This window comes from Phocoena sinus, chromosome 6 (assembly GCF_008692025.1).
Source record: "Phocoena sinus isolate mPhoSin1 chromosome 6, mPhoSin1.pri, whole genome shotgun sequence".
NCBI classification, from domain to species: Eukaryota; Metazoa; Chordata; class Mammalia; order Artiodactyla; family Phocoenidae; genus Phocoena; species Phocoena sinus.
The window spans coordinates 12,177,593-12,188,284 of NC_045768.1; the positions used below are offsets into that span (position 1 = coordinate 12,177,593).

The window sequence follows — 10,692 nt, forward strand, 5'->3', positions numbered from 1 at the left end:
TGAAAAGTGTGATATCTGATTATATTGACAACTACAAAGATAACACTTGGGCAGCATATGCTAGAACCTCAGCACATCAGTATCTATAAAGACACTCAACAGTAGAACTGATATAAACAGTTAAAATAATCACTGTGAAATGGTGAGACCTTCAAAGTAGGCCTCACTTAAGCTGGAAACACTTTAGCTGGAAACATGCTCAACAAAAGATAACGACTTCTTTAAAAGAATCTGGGCTCTAAAGTTTAGCTGGAAATATACTCAGTAGTAGAAATGACTTCGTTAAAGAATCTAGGCTATGGGACTTCCCTGGTGGCACAGTGGTTAAGAATCCACCTGCCAATGCAGGGAATACGTGTTCATGCCCTGGTTCAGGCAGATCCCACATGCCGAGGAGCAACTAAGCCCGTGCGCCACAACTACTGAGCCTGCGATCCGCAACTACTGAGCCCATGTGCCACAACTACTGAAGCCCGTTCTCCACAAGAGAAGCCACTGCAATGTGAAGCCTACACACTACAACTAGAGAAAGCCCGCACGCAGCAACGAAGACCCAACGCAACCAAAAATAAATAAAAATAAATTTATTTTTTAAAAAAAGAATGTAGGCCGTAAAGTTGAGATACGTTTACGAAAAACCATGTCCCCTCATGTAGATAATGTGAATACACTTCTTCCAATATGCAGTAGAAAAGATAGGAAACAGGTGCCTTCACTTTTACAGAGTCCCACTAGACTACCATTTTATCCAGGTTAAGCACCTGTAAACTGCTAATAAAACACTATGCCAAAATCAACTATACCTCAATAAAAAATTTTTTAAAAATAAAAAAACAAACAAAAAAACCCCCACTATGCCAAAGAATGCCAAAATGTATACAGCTGATAGGTTAACTACCCAAATATATACCTTAATACTGATGAGCTGTTAATTAACTGTAAAATGAGTTATAAAACTGAAATGAAAAGTGTACCACAACATAGCAATAGCTCAATTTTAACTACAAAGTTGAGTTGATAAAACTATATGTGAATCTTAAATGTTACCAATAAATACAAATCAATCATGGATTCAAATTTCATTAATGGAAACGGAGGTCTACAAAGGAAGATTTTAAAGAACTCTGCCCCTTATTCACTTTCAGTTTTTATAAGTAAATTCGAACAAAAGCCTTAAATATATATTAAAATAGCACCTTATACACGCTATAATTAAGGCCAGCAGGTCCTTCGTTAAAAAAAAAACAAAAAAATTGAATGTGCACTCCCCTGGCACCTAAGCTTTTTTTCAACTTTCCAAACATCAGTTTAAGGTGGAAACTCAGTTCAATTTACTCTCTTTGGTTTTTTCTCTTCCTAAATAAACAACGCAGCTGGAAACAGACACACTCGCAACTTACTACTCCAGTCACATGTATGTGAATACAGGTATTTACCTGAATGAACATATCAAATGAATTGTGAAACCCGTCTCTGGCAGTTTTCTTTTTCCACTGACAAACAAAAAAGCCAAAAGATCTCCAATTCAAGCTGGAACAAGATTTAAACTAACGGAGCACTTGTAGCGTGAGCACCAGCAGCATGATCACTTATCGCTTAACACGGTCTGCTAGGACTTCTATTCCAAGATAAAGTATGGAGATGACTTTAAAGCAGGTGCATATGATTACAATAAAGTATGGAGATGACTTTAAAGCAGGTGCATATGATTACAATCCGAATGTTAGAAGAGAAGGAACACCAAAGTACTACCAGGTAATGGACAGAGAACTCCTGGAAGTCTGGGGTTATCCTCGGACTTTGTTTAACACCTAAAGCCCTGAAGGTTGCTGGTAATCAAGATACAGCAATGAGGTATCGGGGGCAGATACTTAAAGTATCTGGGGAGAGGGGAATACCGGGGACACTTCGATTCCAGGCGGGGAAAATGAGACAGAAACGTCAACACGAGATGGCAGACCGACACTAGCATAAAGCAAGCCTTTCAAATTAGGCGCAGCGCAGGAAGCTAGCCTGAGGCCGAAGCCAGCCTAAGTCACAGGTACAGGCCCAGCGGGCAATGGGGAGAAACTGAGGCGGAGGGAGCGGCCAGATTCCCAAATAGGACCTGTCCCCAGACGTGTAAGTCAAGAGACAAACCGGCTTTGCTGGGGGGCGAGAGGGACGGCCGCAAGTGAAGGACTGGGAAGACTCACACCCACCCAGACAGGGGGAACCGGTTTGGGCAGGGGCTGCCGGAGCGTTCCCGCTTGCGCATGCGTCCTCCCCCCCACGGCCGCGACTCCCCCTCCCCCCCCAATCACTGCTCCCCTCACAACCCGGCTAGTCGAGGGAGCTGAGCGCAGTCACGCCTGCCCCGCTCCGCAGGATGAGAACACGGCTTGGCCTCCCGCAAGGGCCGTCGGAGGATCCCCCCCGGGCTTGGTGGATGGAAGGGTGGGAGGAGGAGGGGGGGAAAACACGGCCCTACCCGACCCGCCGTCTCCTTCTCCGCGGCCCGCCGTTCGCAGTCCCGGAGGCTCCGCCGCCTGGGCCTCCCCAGCCGCCCTGCCCCCGCCCTCCCCGCCCCCTACTCACGTGAGAGAAGCTCCTTCCGCCCTCCGCCCCGCCTACTGCCCTGTCTCATAGGCCCACGGCAAAGCCGAGCGGCCCCATTGGCCCAACAACAGGCGGCGGGGGCGTACTTCCTTTCCTCGAAGCCCCACCTGGGCTTTTAGCCCGCCTCCGGAGTCTGCGTCTGCGTGGAGTCTGCACTCTGGGAGCAGGACTCGATGCCGTGCTGTGTCCGCGCTTGGGCCGATAGCGGCTCTGTGCCTGCATCAGGGACTGGAAGCAGGATTGGCGGGGGTAGCAGTCTGGGTAGTACCTGTTGCGCCTGAGAGGGGTACAACCCTAAAGACACTGGTGCTAGAGCACGGAATCCCTTGCTCACCTTTAACGTTCAAATGCTGTTTCTAAAGCAGCCCTTAATGATGTAACCCAACTCACCTGCCCTTTATTGAGGGCGCAAAAAGTGCCAGGGATTGTGATAGATAGGTTCTTTTACAGGTATGTCACTTGGCTTTACCACAAACCTTGAGAAAACATTAAGAATGATATGATTTTTTTTTCTCATTTTGTAAGGGAGTCCAGCCTAAGCAACAGAATTCAGTCCAGAAGTCAAAACTTCTGACTTTGAAGTCAAGGGCGACTGGCTACAACACAGCTACCTCGAGGTATCTGAGACACACAGAACAGAAATGAACAAGGTGGTTTCATACTGCTACTCAAAGATGGGGCTGGGATTTTATTTAAAAATTATTCGAAAGTGATATACAGAGCAACGGCAATAGAATGAATTTTAAAGTCCCTGTCCTGAATGAATTTACAATGTAGTTGGAAACAAATATTAAAGGTGCTAATTAAGTCTTGACAATTTATGAAATCTTTCTACAGCCTCTCCCTCATTCTTTCTTTATTCAAATAGCGTATGCTGTTTTCCTGGTAAATGAGTCATTCGCAAAGTTTTCCTGTGGATATTGCATCTAAATCCACCAGAGAAAAAGCAAAAAAAAAGCTGTGCTCTGTTGCAGTCCTCTTTGTGACTTGTCTATTATAATAGACTTGGCTGCACTCCCGCAGGAAAATAGCTTTCTTCCTTTTCTCCTCATAGAGTTATGTAACAAAAATGCACACCCATTTTAAAGTATTTAAACAACAGATAAAACATTAGGAAGAAAGTAAAATCCCCTGAAATCCTGGCACTCTTGACAAAACCACTTTTAATAGTTTGGTGACCATACGTTCATGTATTTTTTTTTTTTTTTTTGGTGGTACGTGGGCCTTTCACTGCCGTGGCCTCTCCCACTGTGAAGCACAGGCTCTGGACGCGCAGGCTCGGCGGCCATGGCTCACTGGCCTAGCCGCTCTGCGGCATGTAGGATCTTCCCGGACCGGGGCACGAACCCGTGTCCCCTGCATCAGCAGGCGGACTCTCAACCACTGCACCACCAGGGAAGCCCTCATGTATTTCTTGATTCATATGTATTACCCCAATATATACATAAATCTTAACATATATTTTTTAAATAAAATTTTATTACAGAATCACTACAGTATGCCCTGGAGAAAAATATAAAATAGGGACAACCTAAAATAAAAAACAAAAACATCACATTCCCAATACAAATATTAATACTTTAATATGTAGCCTTCTTTGTGTGTCTATATATTGTTTTACAAAATGAGATCACAGAGTTAAGCAGTCTGCTTTATTCAATTAACAATACCTACCTTACCATTTCGCTAAATTTTCCTCCCATCTAATTCCTAGATCACATTCAAATTTTCTAACAACCTAAAAATATTTTTACAGCTGGCTTTTCCAAATCAGTAATATCATTTCAGTAAATTTTCCTCTCATCTAATACCTAACTATAATCAAATTCTCTGTTGCCCCAAATATATTTTTTTACAGCTAATTTTCCCAAATCAGCATCCAATCCAGGCCCACATGTTGTATCTGGTTGTGATGTCCCTTAAGTATTTTTAAATCTAGCACTTAAGAAAAAAAATGGAAAGACACTGGCCTATTGAAGAAATCGGTCCAGTTGAAGTGCAAAATTTCCCACCTTCTGGATCTGAATGGTTGCTTCCTCAAGAAGTCACTGAATTTGTTCCCTTAGACCTTGTATATCCTGGAAACTGGAATTTATATCTCAAGCTCAGTGGATTGATGTGGTAAGCTGGAGGCAGAATGGGAAGGTCCTTGAATACTTAAATAAGGAAAATGAAGTTCAATCTATAAATACAGGGAGCCCTTAGAGGTTTCTAAGGATAGTGCCAATATCAGATTTGAGTTTTTTAAAAATTTCATTCTGGTAGAAGTAGAAAAGGGAAAACGGAGTAAATAGAACACTTTGGAGGCTGCCTAAGTTCAGAAAGGCCTGAACTAGGGCAAAAGAAAGGGTGGGAAAAAAGGAACTGGGTTTGAAAGAAATATCTCCAAGTTTGTTGATTCTTTCTTCTGCCTGCTCAAATCTGATTTTGAACCCCCTAAGTGAACTTTTTTCTATTATTATATTTTCAACTCCAGAATTTCACTTAAGTTCCTTTTTATAATTTTTATTTCTTTAATGATATTCCCATTTTTCTGTACATTTTCCAGACTTCATCCATGTCTCATTTTAGCTCAATGAGCAACTTTAAGACAGTTTTAAAGTCTTTGTCTAAATGCCATATGATATCACTTATATGTGGAATCTCAAATATGACACAAATGAACTTATTTATGAAACAGAAACAGACTCACAGACATAGAAAAAACTTATGGTTATCAAAGGGGCAAAAGGGTGGGGGAGGGATAAATTAGGAGTTTGGGATTAACAGATACAAACTACTACATATAAAATAGATAAACAACAAGGTCCTACTGTATAGCACAGGGAACTATGTTCAATATCCTGTAATAAACCATAATGAAAAAGAAAAAATATATATACATATATAAAAATTGAATCACTTTACTGTACACCTGAAACTAACACAACATTATAAATCAACTATACTTCAATAAAAATAAAATACAGAACTCTTGTATTTGGAGAACAGGTTCTTATTTCCCACCCTGGCTCCAGCAAGCCATACCAGGAATATAAACATGACTGCCTCCACAGGGTTGAGGAGTAGGAATGAGTAGGTGCTATCACACTAAAGGCTCACATTGACTGAAATTAACCTCAACTGACCAACCAAATTTTCCCCTGGAACATGCAAGCATTCAAATAGACTCCAGAGTTCCAAAATAGTTACTTCAGTTTCTGCCAGTACGATTGTTGTTTAGGTAGAGAGATGGATTCCATATCCTTCCTACTCCATCTGAGGAACAGAAAAAAAAAGAAATGTGAAAGAGAACAGAGCCTAAAGGATCTGTAGGACACTGTCAAGAGAAACAACATACCACTATAAGCATCCCAAGAGGAGAAGAGAGAGAGAAAAGGGAGAAAGGATAATAATCTAACTGTAGAAAACCAAAGAAAAGAGAGAATCCTAAAAGCAACAAGAGAGAATACTCATCACATATAAGGGATCTTCAATAAGATTATCAGACAATTTCTCATCTTAAATCTTAGAGTCTGGAAGACAGTGGGTTGATAATATTCAAAGCAATGAAAGAAAAGGACTGTTGACAGATCTGTATCTAGCAAAATTGTCCTTCAAAAATGAGGGAGAGGGCTTCCCTGGTGGCGCAGTGGTTGGGAGTCCGCCTGCCGATGCGGGGGACACGGGTTCATGCCCCGGTCCGGGAAGATCCCACATGCCGCGGAGCAGCTGGGCCCGTGAGCCATGGCAGCTGAGCCTGCGCGTCCGGAGCCTGTGCTCCGCAACGGGAGAGGCCACGACAGTGAGAGGCCCGCGTACCGCAAAAAAAAAAAAAAAAAAAAAGAGGGAGAAATTAAGACATTCTCTGATTCTAAAAAAAGCTAAGGGAGTTCATTACCACTAAAACCACCCTTCAGGAAATGCTGATGGGAATCCTTCACGTTGAAATGAAAGGATGCTCAACAACATTTAAAGCCATATGAAGAAATAAAGATCTCCGGTAAAGATAAATATATGGGCAATTATAATTGTAATTATTGTTTAACTCCATTTTTATTTTCTACATGATTTAAAAGACAAATGCATAAAAATATTAGTCTAATTTATTACAAACACAATGTATAAAGATGTAATCTGTAGCATCAAGAACAGAAAGAGGAGACAGAGCTGTATAGGAGAGTTTTTGTATGCTACTAAAGTTGGTATCAATTTAATTATATTGTTATAAATTTGGGCTGTTAAATGTAATTCCTATAGCAACCACAAAGGAAATGTCCATAGGATCTACAAAGAAGGAAATCAGAAATAAATCAAAACTTTTCACTACAAAAAAATCAAACATAGAAAAAGGCAGTAATGGAAGAAATGAAAGACACAAAAGCTATAAGGCCTATAGAAGACAAATAGCAAAATGGCAGAAATAAGTCCCTCCTTATCCGTAGTTACTTTAAATGTAAATAGCATAAACTCACCAATCAAAAGACAGAGATGGGCAGAATGGATAAAACAAAAACAAAAACATGATCCATCTATATGCAGTCTAGAAAATACTCACTTTAGAGCCAAAGATATTAACAAGTTAAAAGTGGAAAAAAAGAAAAGAGAAGATATTCCATGCGAGTACTAACCAAAAGGGAGCTGGGAAGGTTATACTAAGGTCATACAAAATGACTTTAAAAAGGTTACACGAGACAAAGAAGGTCATTATATATTAACAAAAGGTTCAAAAGAGCAAGATTATATAAAAATTATAAACATTTACATAACTAGAAGAGACTTTCAAAATATATGAAGCAAAAATGACCAGAATTAAAGGGAGGAATAAACAACTCTACAATAATAATTAGAAACTTCAACAGCCCACATTCAATAATGAATAGAACAACCAGATAAAGATAAGTTAGGCATTAGAGGACTTGAACATCACAATAAACCAACTGAACCTAACAGAAGTGTACAGAACATTCCACTGAACAACAGCAGAATACACATTCTTTTCAAGTTCACATGGGACATTCTCCAGGACAGGCCATACATTAGGCCATAAAACAAGTGTCAATAGATTTTAAAAGATAGGTATTATACAAAGTATCTTCTCCAACTACAATGGGATGAAGTTAGAAATCAGTAACAAAAGGAAAACTGGAAAATTCAAAATATGTGGAAATTAGAAACACATTCTTAAAGAACAAATGGGTCAAAGAAGACCTCAAAAGGGAAATTAGAATGTACTTGAAAATGAGTAAAAATGATAAAAACATACAAAACTTATAGGATACAATGCAAACAGTAATTAGAGAAATTTATAGTTGTAAATGGCTACATTAAAAAACAAGAAAAACCTCGGGCTTCCCTGGTGGCGCAGTGGTTGAGAGTCCGCCTGCCGATGCAGGGGACACGGGTTCGTGCCCGGGTCGGGAGGATCCCACATGCCGCGAAGCCACTGGGCCCGTGAGCCATGGCCGCTGAGCCTGCACGTCCGGAGCCTGTGCTCCGCAACGGGAGAGGCCACAGCAGTGAGAGGCCCGCGTACCACATGCACACACACACACACAAAAAAGAAAAGTCTCAAAATACCCTAACTTTATACCTTATGAAATACGAAAAAGAACAAACTAAACCCAAAGCTAGCAGAAGTAAGGAAATAAAATGGAATGGAAATAAACCAAAAAAAAAAGAGAGAGGGAGAAAAAAAAAAAAATCAATGAAACCAAAAGTTGTTTCTTTGAAAAGATCAACAAAAATCAACCTAGAAAACAATGGGCAAATTCCTTGAAACACACAAATTATTTATTATAAATGGATTCCAGAAAAATTAGAAAATCTCAACATACTTATAACAAGAGATTGAGTGTGTAATCAAAAACCTCCCAAAAAACAACAGTCTTGCACCAGATGGCTTCACCAGTGAATTGTACCAAATATTTAATTTAATTAAAATATTTAATTAAGAATTAATACCAAAAAAAAAAAAAAAAAGAATTAATACCAATCCTTCTCAAACTCTTCCAAAAAACTGAAGAAGAGGGAATGCTTTCTAATCTCATGAGGCCCTCATTATCCTGACACCAAAGCTAAATAAACGCATCACAAGAAAATTATATACCAATGTCTCATGCATATAGGTGCAAAAATCCTCAACAACATAAAAGGAAATCAAATCCAATAGCATACTAACAGGATTATTCCCCATGACCAAGTGGGATTTATCCCAAGAATGCAAGAGTGGTTTACCATAAGATCAACCAATGTAATATATCTCATTAATAAGAACTAAGGGAAAAAACCTCATGATCATCTCAATTGATGCTGAAAAGTCATCTGAGAGAATACAATGCCTTTTCATGATAAGATCTTTAAGAAAAGTAGTTACAGAAGGAAAATTCCTCAACATGATAAAAGTATCTGAAAAACCCGCATCTAAATCAGTAGCTTACCTACGCCTCTAAGAACAACTCATGAACAAGTCAAGGATGCCTCCTTTCACTGCTGCTGATCAACATTGTAGTGGAAGTTCTAGCCAGAACTATTAGACAAGAAATAAAAGGCATCCAAATTGTACACAAAGAGGTAAAACTATATTCACAGGCAACATAATCATATATATAAAAAAGCCCAAAGAATCCACATGAAAGCTTGTAGAGCCAAAAAAAAATTCAGAAGCGTTGCTGGGTACAAGACCAACACCAAAAATCAGTTGTGTTTCTACACACTAGCAACAATATGAAAAGGAGATCAAGAAAGCAATTTCATTTATAATATTATCAAAAAGAATTAAATACCCTGAAAACTAGAAAACACTGCTGAAAGAAATTAATGAAGACCTAAGTACATGGAAAGACATTTCATGTTTAGACAGGAAGACTTAAAATTAAGATGGCAATATTACCCAAAGTGATCTACAGATTCAACACAATCTCTATCAAAACTACAACAGCCTTTTTCTCAAAAATGTAAAAGCTGATCCTCAAATTCATATGGAATTTCAAGGGCCTGGCATAGCCAAAACAATCTGGAAAAAAGAATAAAGTTGAAGGCCTCATACTTCCTCACTTACAAACTTACTACAAAGCTACAGTAATTAAAAGAATATGATACTAGTGTAAGAGCTTCAGTCACATGTAATAGAATAGACAGCCCAGCAATAAATTCTCACATACGTGGTCAGTTGATTTTCAACAAAGGTGACAAGCCCATTCAATGGGGAAAGGACAGACTTTTCAAAAACGGTGCTGGAAAAACGATAACGACATGCAAAAGAATGAAGTTGGCTATAGCAGCGGTGATGGTTACAATATTGTGAATGTACTTAATGCCATGGAACTTCACACTTACAAATGATTAAAATGATAAATACTATTCATGTTTTACCACAATATCCTCCCTCTCCACCCCCTAAAGAGGAGGAGAAGCCAGAGAGCCATTGGACTGGCAAGATGGAAAAGGGCTCTAGAATGGTACTGAAGTTTACTGGTGGGCAGGACTGCGTGTATGATGCCGTTCACCAACACAAGGACTACAGGAGGTAAGAAGCAGGTCTGCGGATGTACTTGAGTTCAAAGGTACATTAACACTGGACAACCAGTTGGAGATGTCTTCTAGGCAGCTGACCCTGGAAATCAAGAGAGCTGTCTGGTCTTGCGAAAGAGATCTGTGAATAGTCAGCACGTAGTAGGTTACGGAGAATGCAGATCCCTGGGAAACACCAACATCCAAAACGCGAGGGAGGTAAACTTCCTTCCCTCCACTTCCTGGGCCCAACGCGGCGAGTCCACATTCCTAGGCGGGAGGGGCTTACCAACACTTTAAGTGCGGAGGCACCCTTCAGGCCCACGCAGGCAGCAGACAGCCGAGACGCAGCTAGAGAGGAGCGGCTGAGAAGGAGCGAAGTGCGTGGGGCCTGACCCCAATCGCTAGGGAGCCGCGGCACCCGCACCTCGACTCACGGGTGGAGATGCTCGCAGGAGTCTGGGGCACGCACTTTGCACCCCGCCCACAGCGCCGAAAGTCTCTCTCCGAGCCCGCCGCCCTCCCAGCCTTCCGATTGGCGGAGAGGACCGTAGGACCTGGAAGTTGTCTTTGTCCGGCGAGGGCTGCCCTTCCGGTTCCGTT

At 40.7% G+C, this 10,692-nt stretch overlaps 1 protein-coding gene across 9 annotated transcripts in view; it reads right to left on the reverse strand.

The window, feature by feature from the left end:
* Positions 1-10,606, reverse strand: part of RABGAP1 (RAB GTPase activating protein 1) — a 160,433-nt gene extending 149,827 nt beyond the window's left edge. For 3 of the 9 annotated variants that reach the window (XM_032634101.1, XM_032634108.1, XM_032634107.1), the window contains exon 1: positions 2,471-2,554. The gene's annotated coding sequence lies outside the window, so the exon portion shown is untranslated. Of the gene's footprint in view, positions 1-2,470; positions 2,559-10,378 lie in introns of those variants that run through there. The other 6 variants (XM_032634105.1, XM_032634104.1, XM_032634102.1 and 3 more) reach the window with 5 other exon arrangements.
* Positions 10,607-10,692: the final 86 nt, after the last annotated feature.